The sequence below is a fragment of the Chenopodium quinoa genome, unplaced genomic scaffold (genome assembly GCF_001683475.1).
Source record: "Chenopodium quinoa cultivar QQ74 unplaced genomic scaffold, ASM168347v1, whole genome shotgun sequence".
NCBI lineage: Eukaryota > Viridiplantae > Streptophyta > Magnoliopsida > Caryophyllales > Amaranthaceae > Chenopodium > Chenopodium quinoa.
In genome coordinates this window covers 1,015-11,272 of record NW_018744400.1, presented here as the reverse complement: position 1 = coordinate 11,272, position 10,258 = coordinate 1,015, and the positions used below count along the sequence as shown (strand labels likewise).

Genomic DNA, 10,258 nt, shown 5'->3' with positions numbered 1-10,258 from the left:
GTCATAATTAGACAATCAGATCCGCCCCATTTATTTATCAGACCCATATTATAACTATGGCGGGTCATGGCTTTTAAAAGCCTCCATTCCTATTTCCTACCTTTCTGAGTTATTTCATTGAAGCGCACTCAACGTTCTCCATTGAAGCGTTCTCCGTTGAATCTAATTCTTGTATCCCCCATTGAAGCAGCTTCTAAGGTAAGTTGTTTGTTGTTGTTACCATCACATCAATTTCACAATCTAGGGTTTATATTTGATCTAATCTAATTTAATTATCAGTGTTTAAGTTTAGGGTTCGTAAATTCTTAGATTATGAAACATCATATCCAAAAGAAAAGAAAATTATGAGCGTAATTTGATTATTGAATCAAATATACCTAAAATTATGTATTTTTCGAGATAATTCAATATGAAATTAAATCTCTTTTCCCTGGGCCTAGGGCGGCCGCCCCTCCTGCCCTGCCTCAGGGACGGGCCTGCGTAGTGATATGAAGAATCAGGGAAAGCAACCTTTAATATGTTGTTGAAATGGGGATTATGTTTGCAAGTTGTAGTGTATAATGTACATTTCCCATTGTAACTTGATAGACAATTGAAAGGTTGATATTATTGATCTTGTTGTGCTGCGTGCCAAACTTTTTGTCCGTCTGACTCATTGTAGTGATATGAAGAATCAGGGAAAACATCCATCTTAAATCTAATTTTAGCGTGTTAGCTTGTTGAAACTAAGTCCCTCTCTAAGTCTTTAGTTAGCAAATAACACATTTTTTTCTGTATGAGAAAAAAAAAAATTTGTAGAATGTTACCAGTAAGGGGAAGTGTGTCACTTAAAAAAACAAAGGTTTAAGGAAAATGTGTCACTTAAAAAACAACAGAGGGAGTCTTATTTCTTGTTTGTTGGAAGTGATTTTCTATTATTATTTTTTGTGGAACGATAATAAAATTTGTGTTGTTTTTCCTACTCTGTTTTTTTTTTGGCCGTTAACCACTATTGTCACTTCATCCCTCCAAACTTTTCCTGACATCGAACACAATCACTAGTCATATAAATAATCTTTGTCTTATATTCTTTTATTGCCTAACTGTTTAAGATTCAAATTGATTAAACTATCAGATTTGGGTTCAGTTGAACCAAGTGGAACTAACCTTGGAGCCGCCACTAGTTGCATAGGGTAGCATGAAGTTCCAAATAGAAGACATTACAGTCTACTTCCCCTATGATAACATTTATCCAGAGCAATATTCCTACATGGTTGAACTCAAACGAGCCCTTGATGCAAAGGGCCACTGTTTGCTGGAGATGCCCACTGGCACTGGGAAAACTATTGCACTTTTATCTCTCATTACCAGTTATGCTCTTTCAAAACCATCAAATCCTATTAAACTCATCTACTTGCACTCGTACGGTTCATGAAATGGAAAAACACTAGCTGAGCTAAAGGTACTCCATGACTATCAGGTTTTCCACTTGGGTCCCTCAGCTCGGCTCTTGCTCTTGGGCTTTCTTCCCGCAAAAATCTTTGTATTAATCCAGCTGTTGTCTCTGCTGAAAATAGAGACTCTGTTGATGCCGGCTGTAGGAAGCTTACAGCGAGCTGGGTTAGAGCTCTAGCTGTAGAAAATCCTAATATCCCTACTTGCTCCTTTTTTGAGGATTACGAGAAGTCGGGTTCAGAGGCAATTTTGCCCCCAGGTGTATATACTTTACAGGACCTGAGAGCATTTGGCAAGCAGAAAGGATGGTGCCCGTATTTCCTGGCACGCCATATGGTGCAATTTGCAAATGTTGTGGTTTACAGTTACCAATATCTACTTGATCCAAAAGTTGCTGGGATTATTTCAAAAGAGATGCAGCGGGAGTCTGTGGTTGTTTTTGATGAGGCTCATAACATTGACAACGTGTGCATTGAGGCTCTTAGTGTTAGTGTCAGAAGGCAAACTCTTGAAGGTGCGACCAGAAATATTTCTAGGATGTCTCAAGAGATCGAAAGGTACTTTTTATATTTGCTTCATTTTCTTTGATTTTTCTGTGATATATCCCTAGAAAGGTTATTGAAAATATCAGCAAGGTACTCTTATTTTCACTTCACGTACCCAAATTAGAAATTGACTCCCAGACATTGGTTTACGCTTCCATCTGGGCAACAATCAGGCAAAAATTTGAATAAATTGGCATGTTAATAAATTTTAATATCCTAAAATGAATTTGAAAACGTATTGCGAAAACCATTACCATTATATTGGTAAGTGGTTGTTATATTGGTAATATTTTGAATAAACAAATTGTTTTCTATTAGCGGTAGAAATTTCTTTGTAGGTTCCTTAAATTGCATGTTTGCATTTGATGATGTCCAGTGAAAAAGTTCTGCATCTTGATTTAGGTTTACAGTTTGTGTATATTTGATGTTAGAATTATATTATGTGGAAAGGAAAGATTCCTTATGAGTTAATATTAACTCATCTGATGTGGTAGGTAGGTTCAAGGCCACAGATGCTGGGAAACTACGTGCAGAATATAATCGCCTTGTTGAAGGGTTGGCCCAAAGGGGAAATTTACCAAGTATGTCAGTGCTATATAGGCATCTGTTTTGAATTTTCTGCTATTTTTGTCTAGAGTTGGCAGTTTCTTAAGTTTCGTTTAATTCATTATGCATTTTCTGTAACAATTTTCTTTTACAGTTGGCGATACTTGGCTTTCCAACCCAGCTCTGCCTGAGGATATTCTGAAAGAAGCAGTACCAGGGAATATTCGCCGAGCTGAGCATTTTCTATCTGTTTTGCGTAGGTTGGTGCAATATATCAAAAGCCGGTTGCAAAGTGAGAATTTTGAAAAGGAGTCGCCTGTGTCTTTTGTAGCGTCCCTAAATCAACAAGTGGGACTTGACCAAAAAACCTTAAAATTTTGTTATGATCGCCTACATTCCCTGATGATGACCCTTGAAATAACTGATACAGACGAGTTCTTAAGTATTCAGACTATTTGTGATTTTGCAACGCTGGTGGGCACATATGCCAGGGGCTCTCAATCATTATTGAACCCTATGATGAGAGAATGCCTCATATCCCTGACCCCATACTGCAGGTTGGTTTAGACTGACATACTCTGATATGATATATAGCTTACAGCTTGTTATAAACAATAAAAAGACTGTTTCTTTCCCCTCTCTTTGCTTCTGTTATTGTTTGACATCCCAAATTTTTGTCAGGTGTTTCTTTTTTATATATATTTGCTTACCTTTTGTATCATTATATTAATTTCTCATTATTTGCTCATTATAATACGTGTTTGTGCTTTGAAATGGAATTTTCAGCTGAGTTGTCATGATGCTTCACTTGCTATTAGGCCTTTATTTGAACGCTTCCAAACAGTTGTAATCACCTCTGGTACTCTGAGCCCTATAGATCTGTACCCACGCCTTCTGAATTTCAATCCTGTAGTCTGTCGAAGTTTTACTATGTCCTTTACAAGGGATTGCATATGTCCAATGGTCCTAACACGTGGAAGGTGAAGGTTTAATCTTGGATTTTCATCTTATTTTTGTATTTGAGTTTCTGATTGAATGTTGTGTGAAGTTTAAAGACCTTGTACCCTCAGTTATAATTTTGAGTTATCATTATATAAGTCTGGTTAACATGTAGATGCCTTTTTTGCTATTGACATATATAGCTTGTATGTTTGTTTCAGTGATCAACTTCCAGTTAGCACAAAGTACGATATGAGAAGTGATCCAGGTGTTGCAAGGAACTATGGAAGGCTATTACTAGAAATGGTTTTCTGTTGTTCCTGATGGAATTGTGTGTTTTTTTGTCAGTTATTTCATACATGGATGCCATTGTTAATACTTGGAATGAAACCGGTATTCTAAAGGTATAGATGACGTCTGAGCATCGAATTTTGTAATATACATCGCATAATCAGATTTCTTTCTCAATCTAGTTATTCTGCTGATTTGATTTGTTGATACTGGATGGCCTATATCTAATATGTCAGTATTGTGTTACATTGTATTTGAGGGTATTTTATATTTTTCTCAAACCCTTGTTATTGCAGGATATAATGCAGCATAAACTTGTATTCATTGAAACTCAAGATGTTGTTGAAACTACATTGGCTCTAGACAACTACCGCAAGGCTTGTGATTGTGGGAGAGGTGCTGTCTTTTTCTCTGTTGCAAGGTAAGATGTGCTTGATGATTTTCTAGCCGTAATAATTTTTTCTTCTTATTAAACAATCATAATATTAAATGTCCATCATGTTAAGGCATATATATTTCATGATTTTTATCCTCTGGCTTTATTTGGAATTTCTGTTTGTTTGCATTTTTGTAACAACATTACAGTGGTGCAGGATCATTATTTTTGTTGCATCTTATATCAGATACTTTGAAAATTTTGCTCATGGCTGGGGAAGAGGATCAGGGCTTTTTTTTTAGGTTGTTTAGCAAGTTCAGATAGGGATGACCACACATATTAACGAGTTCGTACACATTGGCTAAGAAATCTTGCGTCAAACTTGTGCATCAGTTTGGCAGTTTGCATAGAAAATCAACACAGGCTTACTGAATCCTGATTGTGTGTGAGCGTGCGCGTGTGGTTTTTGTTTTGTCATGTTTTTTTTGCTTACATGTAGAATATATGACAGAGAAGAAAAAATGTTGCCTGTTAAAAATTATTTGGAAAGATAGTCATAACCACCTTTAATTTTGTACTTCCTCCGTTCTTATTTGTTCTACTTTACTTACTATTCATGTGGACAAATTAAAAAAAACTTTGTCCGTCTTTGGCTACTTTTTTACAAGTTAAAAATTATCATGTGTGATCTTGTTAGAGTTTTCAATGAATAGTTTCCAACTTTTTTTTTTTTTTTTTTTGACAAAGGCAAAGGAAACATAATTAAGAATATTGTTGGTCAAACACGTGCTTTGGAGGCCACACAAATTGCAAGTGAGTCGAATAAAAAAGAACGTAGGGAATACTTTTGAATATAAATAACCTATGGAAGGTATTGTATTAGAAAATTTTCAAAATATTGTTTAATGTATGTTCTGTTGCAGAATCAAGAGGTTGAGAAGTTTACAATGACCTGACTTGTTATGATAAAATCTGAGATGTTTATTGCATACTTCACTTTTATTGCAGGGGAAAGGTAGCTGAAGGTATAGATTTTGATCGACATTATGGCAGACTAGTGATCATGTATGGGGTTCCTTTCCAGTACACATTGAGCAAGTGAGTGGCTTTGTTCCCTTCGGTGTTTCAACTTGTTACTACCTATTGCATTTAAAACTTTTCCCTTTGCATTGCATCCACAACACCAGATTGCATATTTTTTCTTTATTAGGGAAGGCTATTGCGAGAATCCCTCCATATATATTTTAGGGGAAGACTCTGCTTTACCAGATAACACTTTTGTTTGTGAGGTTACTCTCTATGTTCTAAATTTTTACTCGTATGTTATAAATTTTTATTCACATGTTCAAAATCTTAAAGGAGTTAAATTAGATGTTCTTAATTATTACTGACATGTTCTAAATATTATATCTTGTGTTCTAAGATTTTTAATTATATGTTCTAAGTTTTTATTCGTATTCACATGTTCTAAGTTTTATCTATATGTTTTAATCAGACATTCTTAATTTTTACTAGTAGTTAGTTTTACTTGCATGTTGGACAGCTGAGATGGATGGGTTGTTCAAAAACTAAGTTTAGTTCAGCAAAACTAAGTTAAGTTCAGCAAAATTTAACTTAGTTCATTAAAATAAGTTTTATAGAATCAACAACTTTTAAAGGACAAATATGATAGAGAATCAATAATTACAAGTTTTAATTGGAATATATAGTTTAGGTTTAGTAAAAATTATTTAAGTGTAGCAAAAATAATTAAACCCTATTCTCTTCACCTTATTCAAATAATATTAAGTCAAAGTAATTTAAGTTCAGCAAAATAATTTTTAATAAGTAAAAAATTAGTAATTAAAAAGAATAAATTTAATCGAGATTAGTGAAATGAGTTTTATTTAATAAAAATAATTAAATTTCAGTAAATATATTTAATTTCAGAAAAAATAAATTCAATTCAGCCAAAATAAGGTGAAGGGAAATGCCCTTTATTTCAACAAAAATAATATCAGTTCTACAAAATTCAGGTTAAAGTCTTCTGCTCCATCACACCTCATATCACCAAAACCAGCCAATAATTAACCCATCTATCTCAGCTGTCCAACATGCATCCTAGACATTTCCCACTTGATTAATCATAACCTCCACCTTTTCTCAGTGCTAAAATTACTAGGTAAAACCCCAACTCTGACATTTCAGTCTTTCACACTGTCCAAACTAACCACTTTCCCATTTCAAAACAGTTGCACCCATTTGCTTTTTCACTGTCTTCGATGCACTAATTTTACCATAAACATCTTTAATTAAGCATTGATAAAATTCTATAAAGCTGATTTCTTGGAAAAGACATATTAGAGGTTTCTGATTCACACTTGCCTATGTTTTCTCTTATATATGATGAGAATTTATGGTCCAAATTATAAGTTTTACTTTCAATAGAGAACTGGTGCATTAAGATATGAACAAAGGGTACATTGATATACTTCATAGTGGCCTATTTTACTTCGGCACTTCATTTTCTCTTAGTAAATGTGTTGGGTACATCTAGAAGTTTATGAAATCCTTACCTGACTTAATATTCATTCAAACAGCACAATGCTTCCAAGAAAAGCAATAAGTATGACTACTGTCCTTTAAATAAGCTTCCTAGTGGTAGCAAGATTGGTCCCCAATCATCTTTTGTTACCTAAGTTAAAGGGTGTATAAAAACAAGAGAAGTAGAAGAGTTAACTTAGATCTTTTGTTAACAGGTATAATAGAAAAAAGGTGTAAAAAACAAGAGAAAGAGAAGAAAAAACCAGGGGTTTTTATGCTCACGAATGAGTTTGGAGATTAGTGTTACCAACTTCCCCCACCCCACCACGCATGAAACAAAGACCGCAAACTATACCAGCAGATTGTTATTTTTTACCCCAAGGTGGTAAATTGCTAACCTTAACCCCATACTAACAGAATAGATAATACTTGAAGATCATAATTGATGGATTTTTTTTTTCTTTTTTGGGGAGGGGGGGATGGGGAGGGCCTGAGGGGTGATGGTTATTTGGTAAATTTGCTAACCTTAACCTCGTACTAACCTCATGTCTTTGTTCTATTTCCTTATTTGGTCATATACTTATATCTTTTTTTTTTTTCGCCCTCCTAGTGTTATAGAGCCCACCCCTCCCACAATCATCCTTCTTCTCTACATTTCAAGTTCATAAAAGTGTGATCAACATATACAGATAAAAGGAGTAATTTTTTATGATTGGAAGAATAGAAGAGATGATGGAGAGAGGTAATAGAGAGAATACCAAGGAACGTATTTATTGTCTTTCGTGTTGGGAACTTCTCCGTAATATTTTAAGGGGGCATTTCGTCCAAAGTTTTTGGTTTTACATTTGTTTGAATTCTGTGATATCACTTCACCCTCATTCCTGGTGTGATTTTGTTCAGGAAATATGCAAGGCTTGTAAAGTGTGAGGACCACCATCCAAACCCCTAAAGCCCTAAGATTTGAACCTAACTCCCTGGGAATTTGATCTTTTTGGTAATTATTATTTTAATTTTAAGTTTCTTAAGTCATGACACACCACCACAACTAGTTTTTGCCTGTGCTAGTCCCTTCTTCCACCATTGTTCTCCCCATCTCTTTACTTGTTGACTCATGTCCTCCCCCCATGCCATCACTAGCCCTTACCTCACCACAAAACCATGAGAACCAACTAATATTCAAAAAAAACCTACATCACCACTGCATATAGCAGCCATCAATTCTCTAAAATAATCTGTAATAAATATAAAATGTTAGCTGTTGTTATGGCCATGGAGTCATAAATTTGGAACTTGTATGAAAATTAACCATCATAGGTCAGATGATTCCCAAATATAAGCTTGAAGCAGGAGTAGAGGCAGGAACATGGAGGGTTGGTGCCAGGAAAAAAAAAAAAAAAAAAGTGGAAGAGTAGGAAGAGAGGGGGTGAGGATAAAAAGGTTGGTGCTACCTGTTGTAAGACGGTCCTGGTGATGGATGAAAGGCAGTGTTGTTTACACTCTGGCTTTTACGTGGGACGAGAGACATTAGAACACAAGAGGAGACATTGAGGGAACTGGAGAAAGAATGAGGGTATCCATGTGTTTTATGCTGAAACTCATATATTATACATGATGTTGAACTTTGCATGCATTGGGGGCATAAGACTATAAGAGGGAATGACTTTATTTCAATCAAGAAAACCAATTACATTACCTTTCGTTATTTCTTTTCCTTGTATTTTTTTAAACTCAGGTTATCCCTTTTCCTTTGAGATAACCAAACAATATCTGATTAGCTGAATTGTTTTCAAAGTTGCAATTACCAATTATATGTTTCATGTTGTGGGATCATGTCATCTTTGTAGCATTGTTAGTCGTCAATTGAGGCTGAATAATCTGAGCTTGTTGGATCTTTACATTGCAGGATATTACTTGCTCGACTGGAATATTTGCGGGACACTTTTCAGATAAAAGAAGGGGAATTTCTAACTTTTGATGCTTTGGTACTGCTATTGCCTCGTGAATTATTGTTTTTAATTATTAATAAGTGTATTGATTGCTTTTAGCTATTGGACTAATTCAATTGTTCTTTACCAGAGACAAGCTGCTCAATGTGTGGGCAGAGTAATTCGTTCAAAGGCTGATTACGGAATGATGATATTTGCTGACAAAAGGTTTGTTACTGTACTCGCAATTAGAAATTTGATTTGTTCTGTTTTGTTAAAAGATCAGCAGATACCTAAAATTCTATATGGTCTGCTCAAAGGAAAATACAGTCCTAATGTTGTTAACATAATTTTATGCTTGGAATCCAAATATTAAATACAATGGCTCTGACATCAAAATTACAGCATTCCAAATGTCTATTTCTTTCAAAGCAATCCCTTTTTTTTTTTTGACGAGTTAAGCAAGCTTAATTAAGCACACCTTAGATCAAAACGAGTATGTTCCATAATCTTGCAGATTTAAAATCCATTAAGCAGTTGTTGGCAACAGTGCATTGTTAATTATGATATAATGTTTTCAACTGTGATATGGTTGTAGGTGCTGTATGTTGTCTAGGATGTGTGCCAAAATGATTAAAACTTTGCTGAGTCTTAAAATGATTAATTCTTTGTTGGTTTCTTCTGCAGATATAGTCGGCATGATAAGCGCTCCAAGCTGCCTGGATGGATATTATCTCACCTACGTGATGCCTACCTTAATTTGAGCACTGATATGGCTTTGCACATAGCAAGAGAGGTGCCATTTTGATTGATTGTTTATTTACATGTTTTGTATGGAGTAACTAGCATAATCTCCAAAACTATTGTTACAATCCTTGCATATTCTTATGTGGATAAGAGAATTTTTTGTCTGCTGCAGTTTCTCCGAAAGATGGCTCAACCATATGATAAGACTAGCGCCAGTGGTAAGAGAACCCTTTTATCGCAGGAAGACGTTGAGAAGATGAGCAATGCTGGGGCAGATGAGACAGTGTTCTGATTTTTGAGCAATTTTTTTGTGTAAGCCTAGGAATCTTCGTCCTCTCCTTTGTTTAGAGATGAGTAGTTCATAGACCAAGCTAGCTAAATCCTACTCTCTTGCAGATTATTTATTGCTTAGAGCCAGTTTTTGGAATCAGCTGGTATAGTTGTAGCTTGTAAGTTGGGTATGTGGTTTGTAGTTAGAACAGATTTTGTACTTAGGTTCAGAAATCAGAATTAAAGGGGCAATGACTAAAAGTTTCGTATGTTTGTGGACTTGCCAACTCAATTATTGCACATTTACTTAATACTTATACCATACAATGTTTATGACATTGACATATACTAATACTTCCTCTGTTCCATAAACATTGCATGTTACAATTTAAGAGAGTTCCACAAATATTATAATGTTTCTCGTGAAAAAACTCAAATGTCTCCTTTTAACACTGTATATACTCATTATACTCTTACCTATTTGGTAGTTTGTAATTAATGGTGGTAACGGAGTAAATTTTAAGTGTAATTGGGAATTAACATTGTAATTTCCATGAAAATGCAATTTCATCTTGAAACATATTTTTTTTTAATATTTTCTCCATATTTAATTAATTGCTCTACTTTTCTATTATGCATCCTTAAATCAAAGAAAATGTACC

At 34.7% G+C, this 10,258-nt stretch overlaps 1 pseudogene; it reads left to right on the top strand.

Annotated features, from left to right (window-relative positions):
* Nucleotides 1-1,124: 1,124 nt before the first annotated feature.
* LOC110696887 lies at nt 1,125-9,944 on the top strand (annotated as a pseudogene).
* The last annotated feature ends 314 nt before the right edge of the window (nt 9,945-10,258 follow it).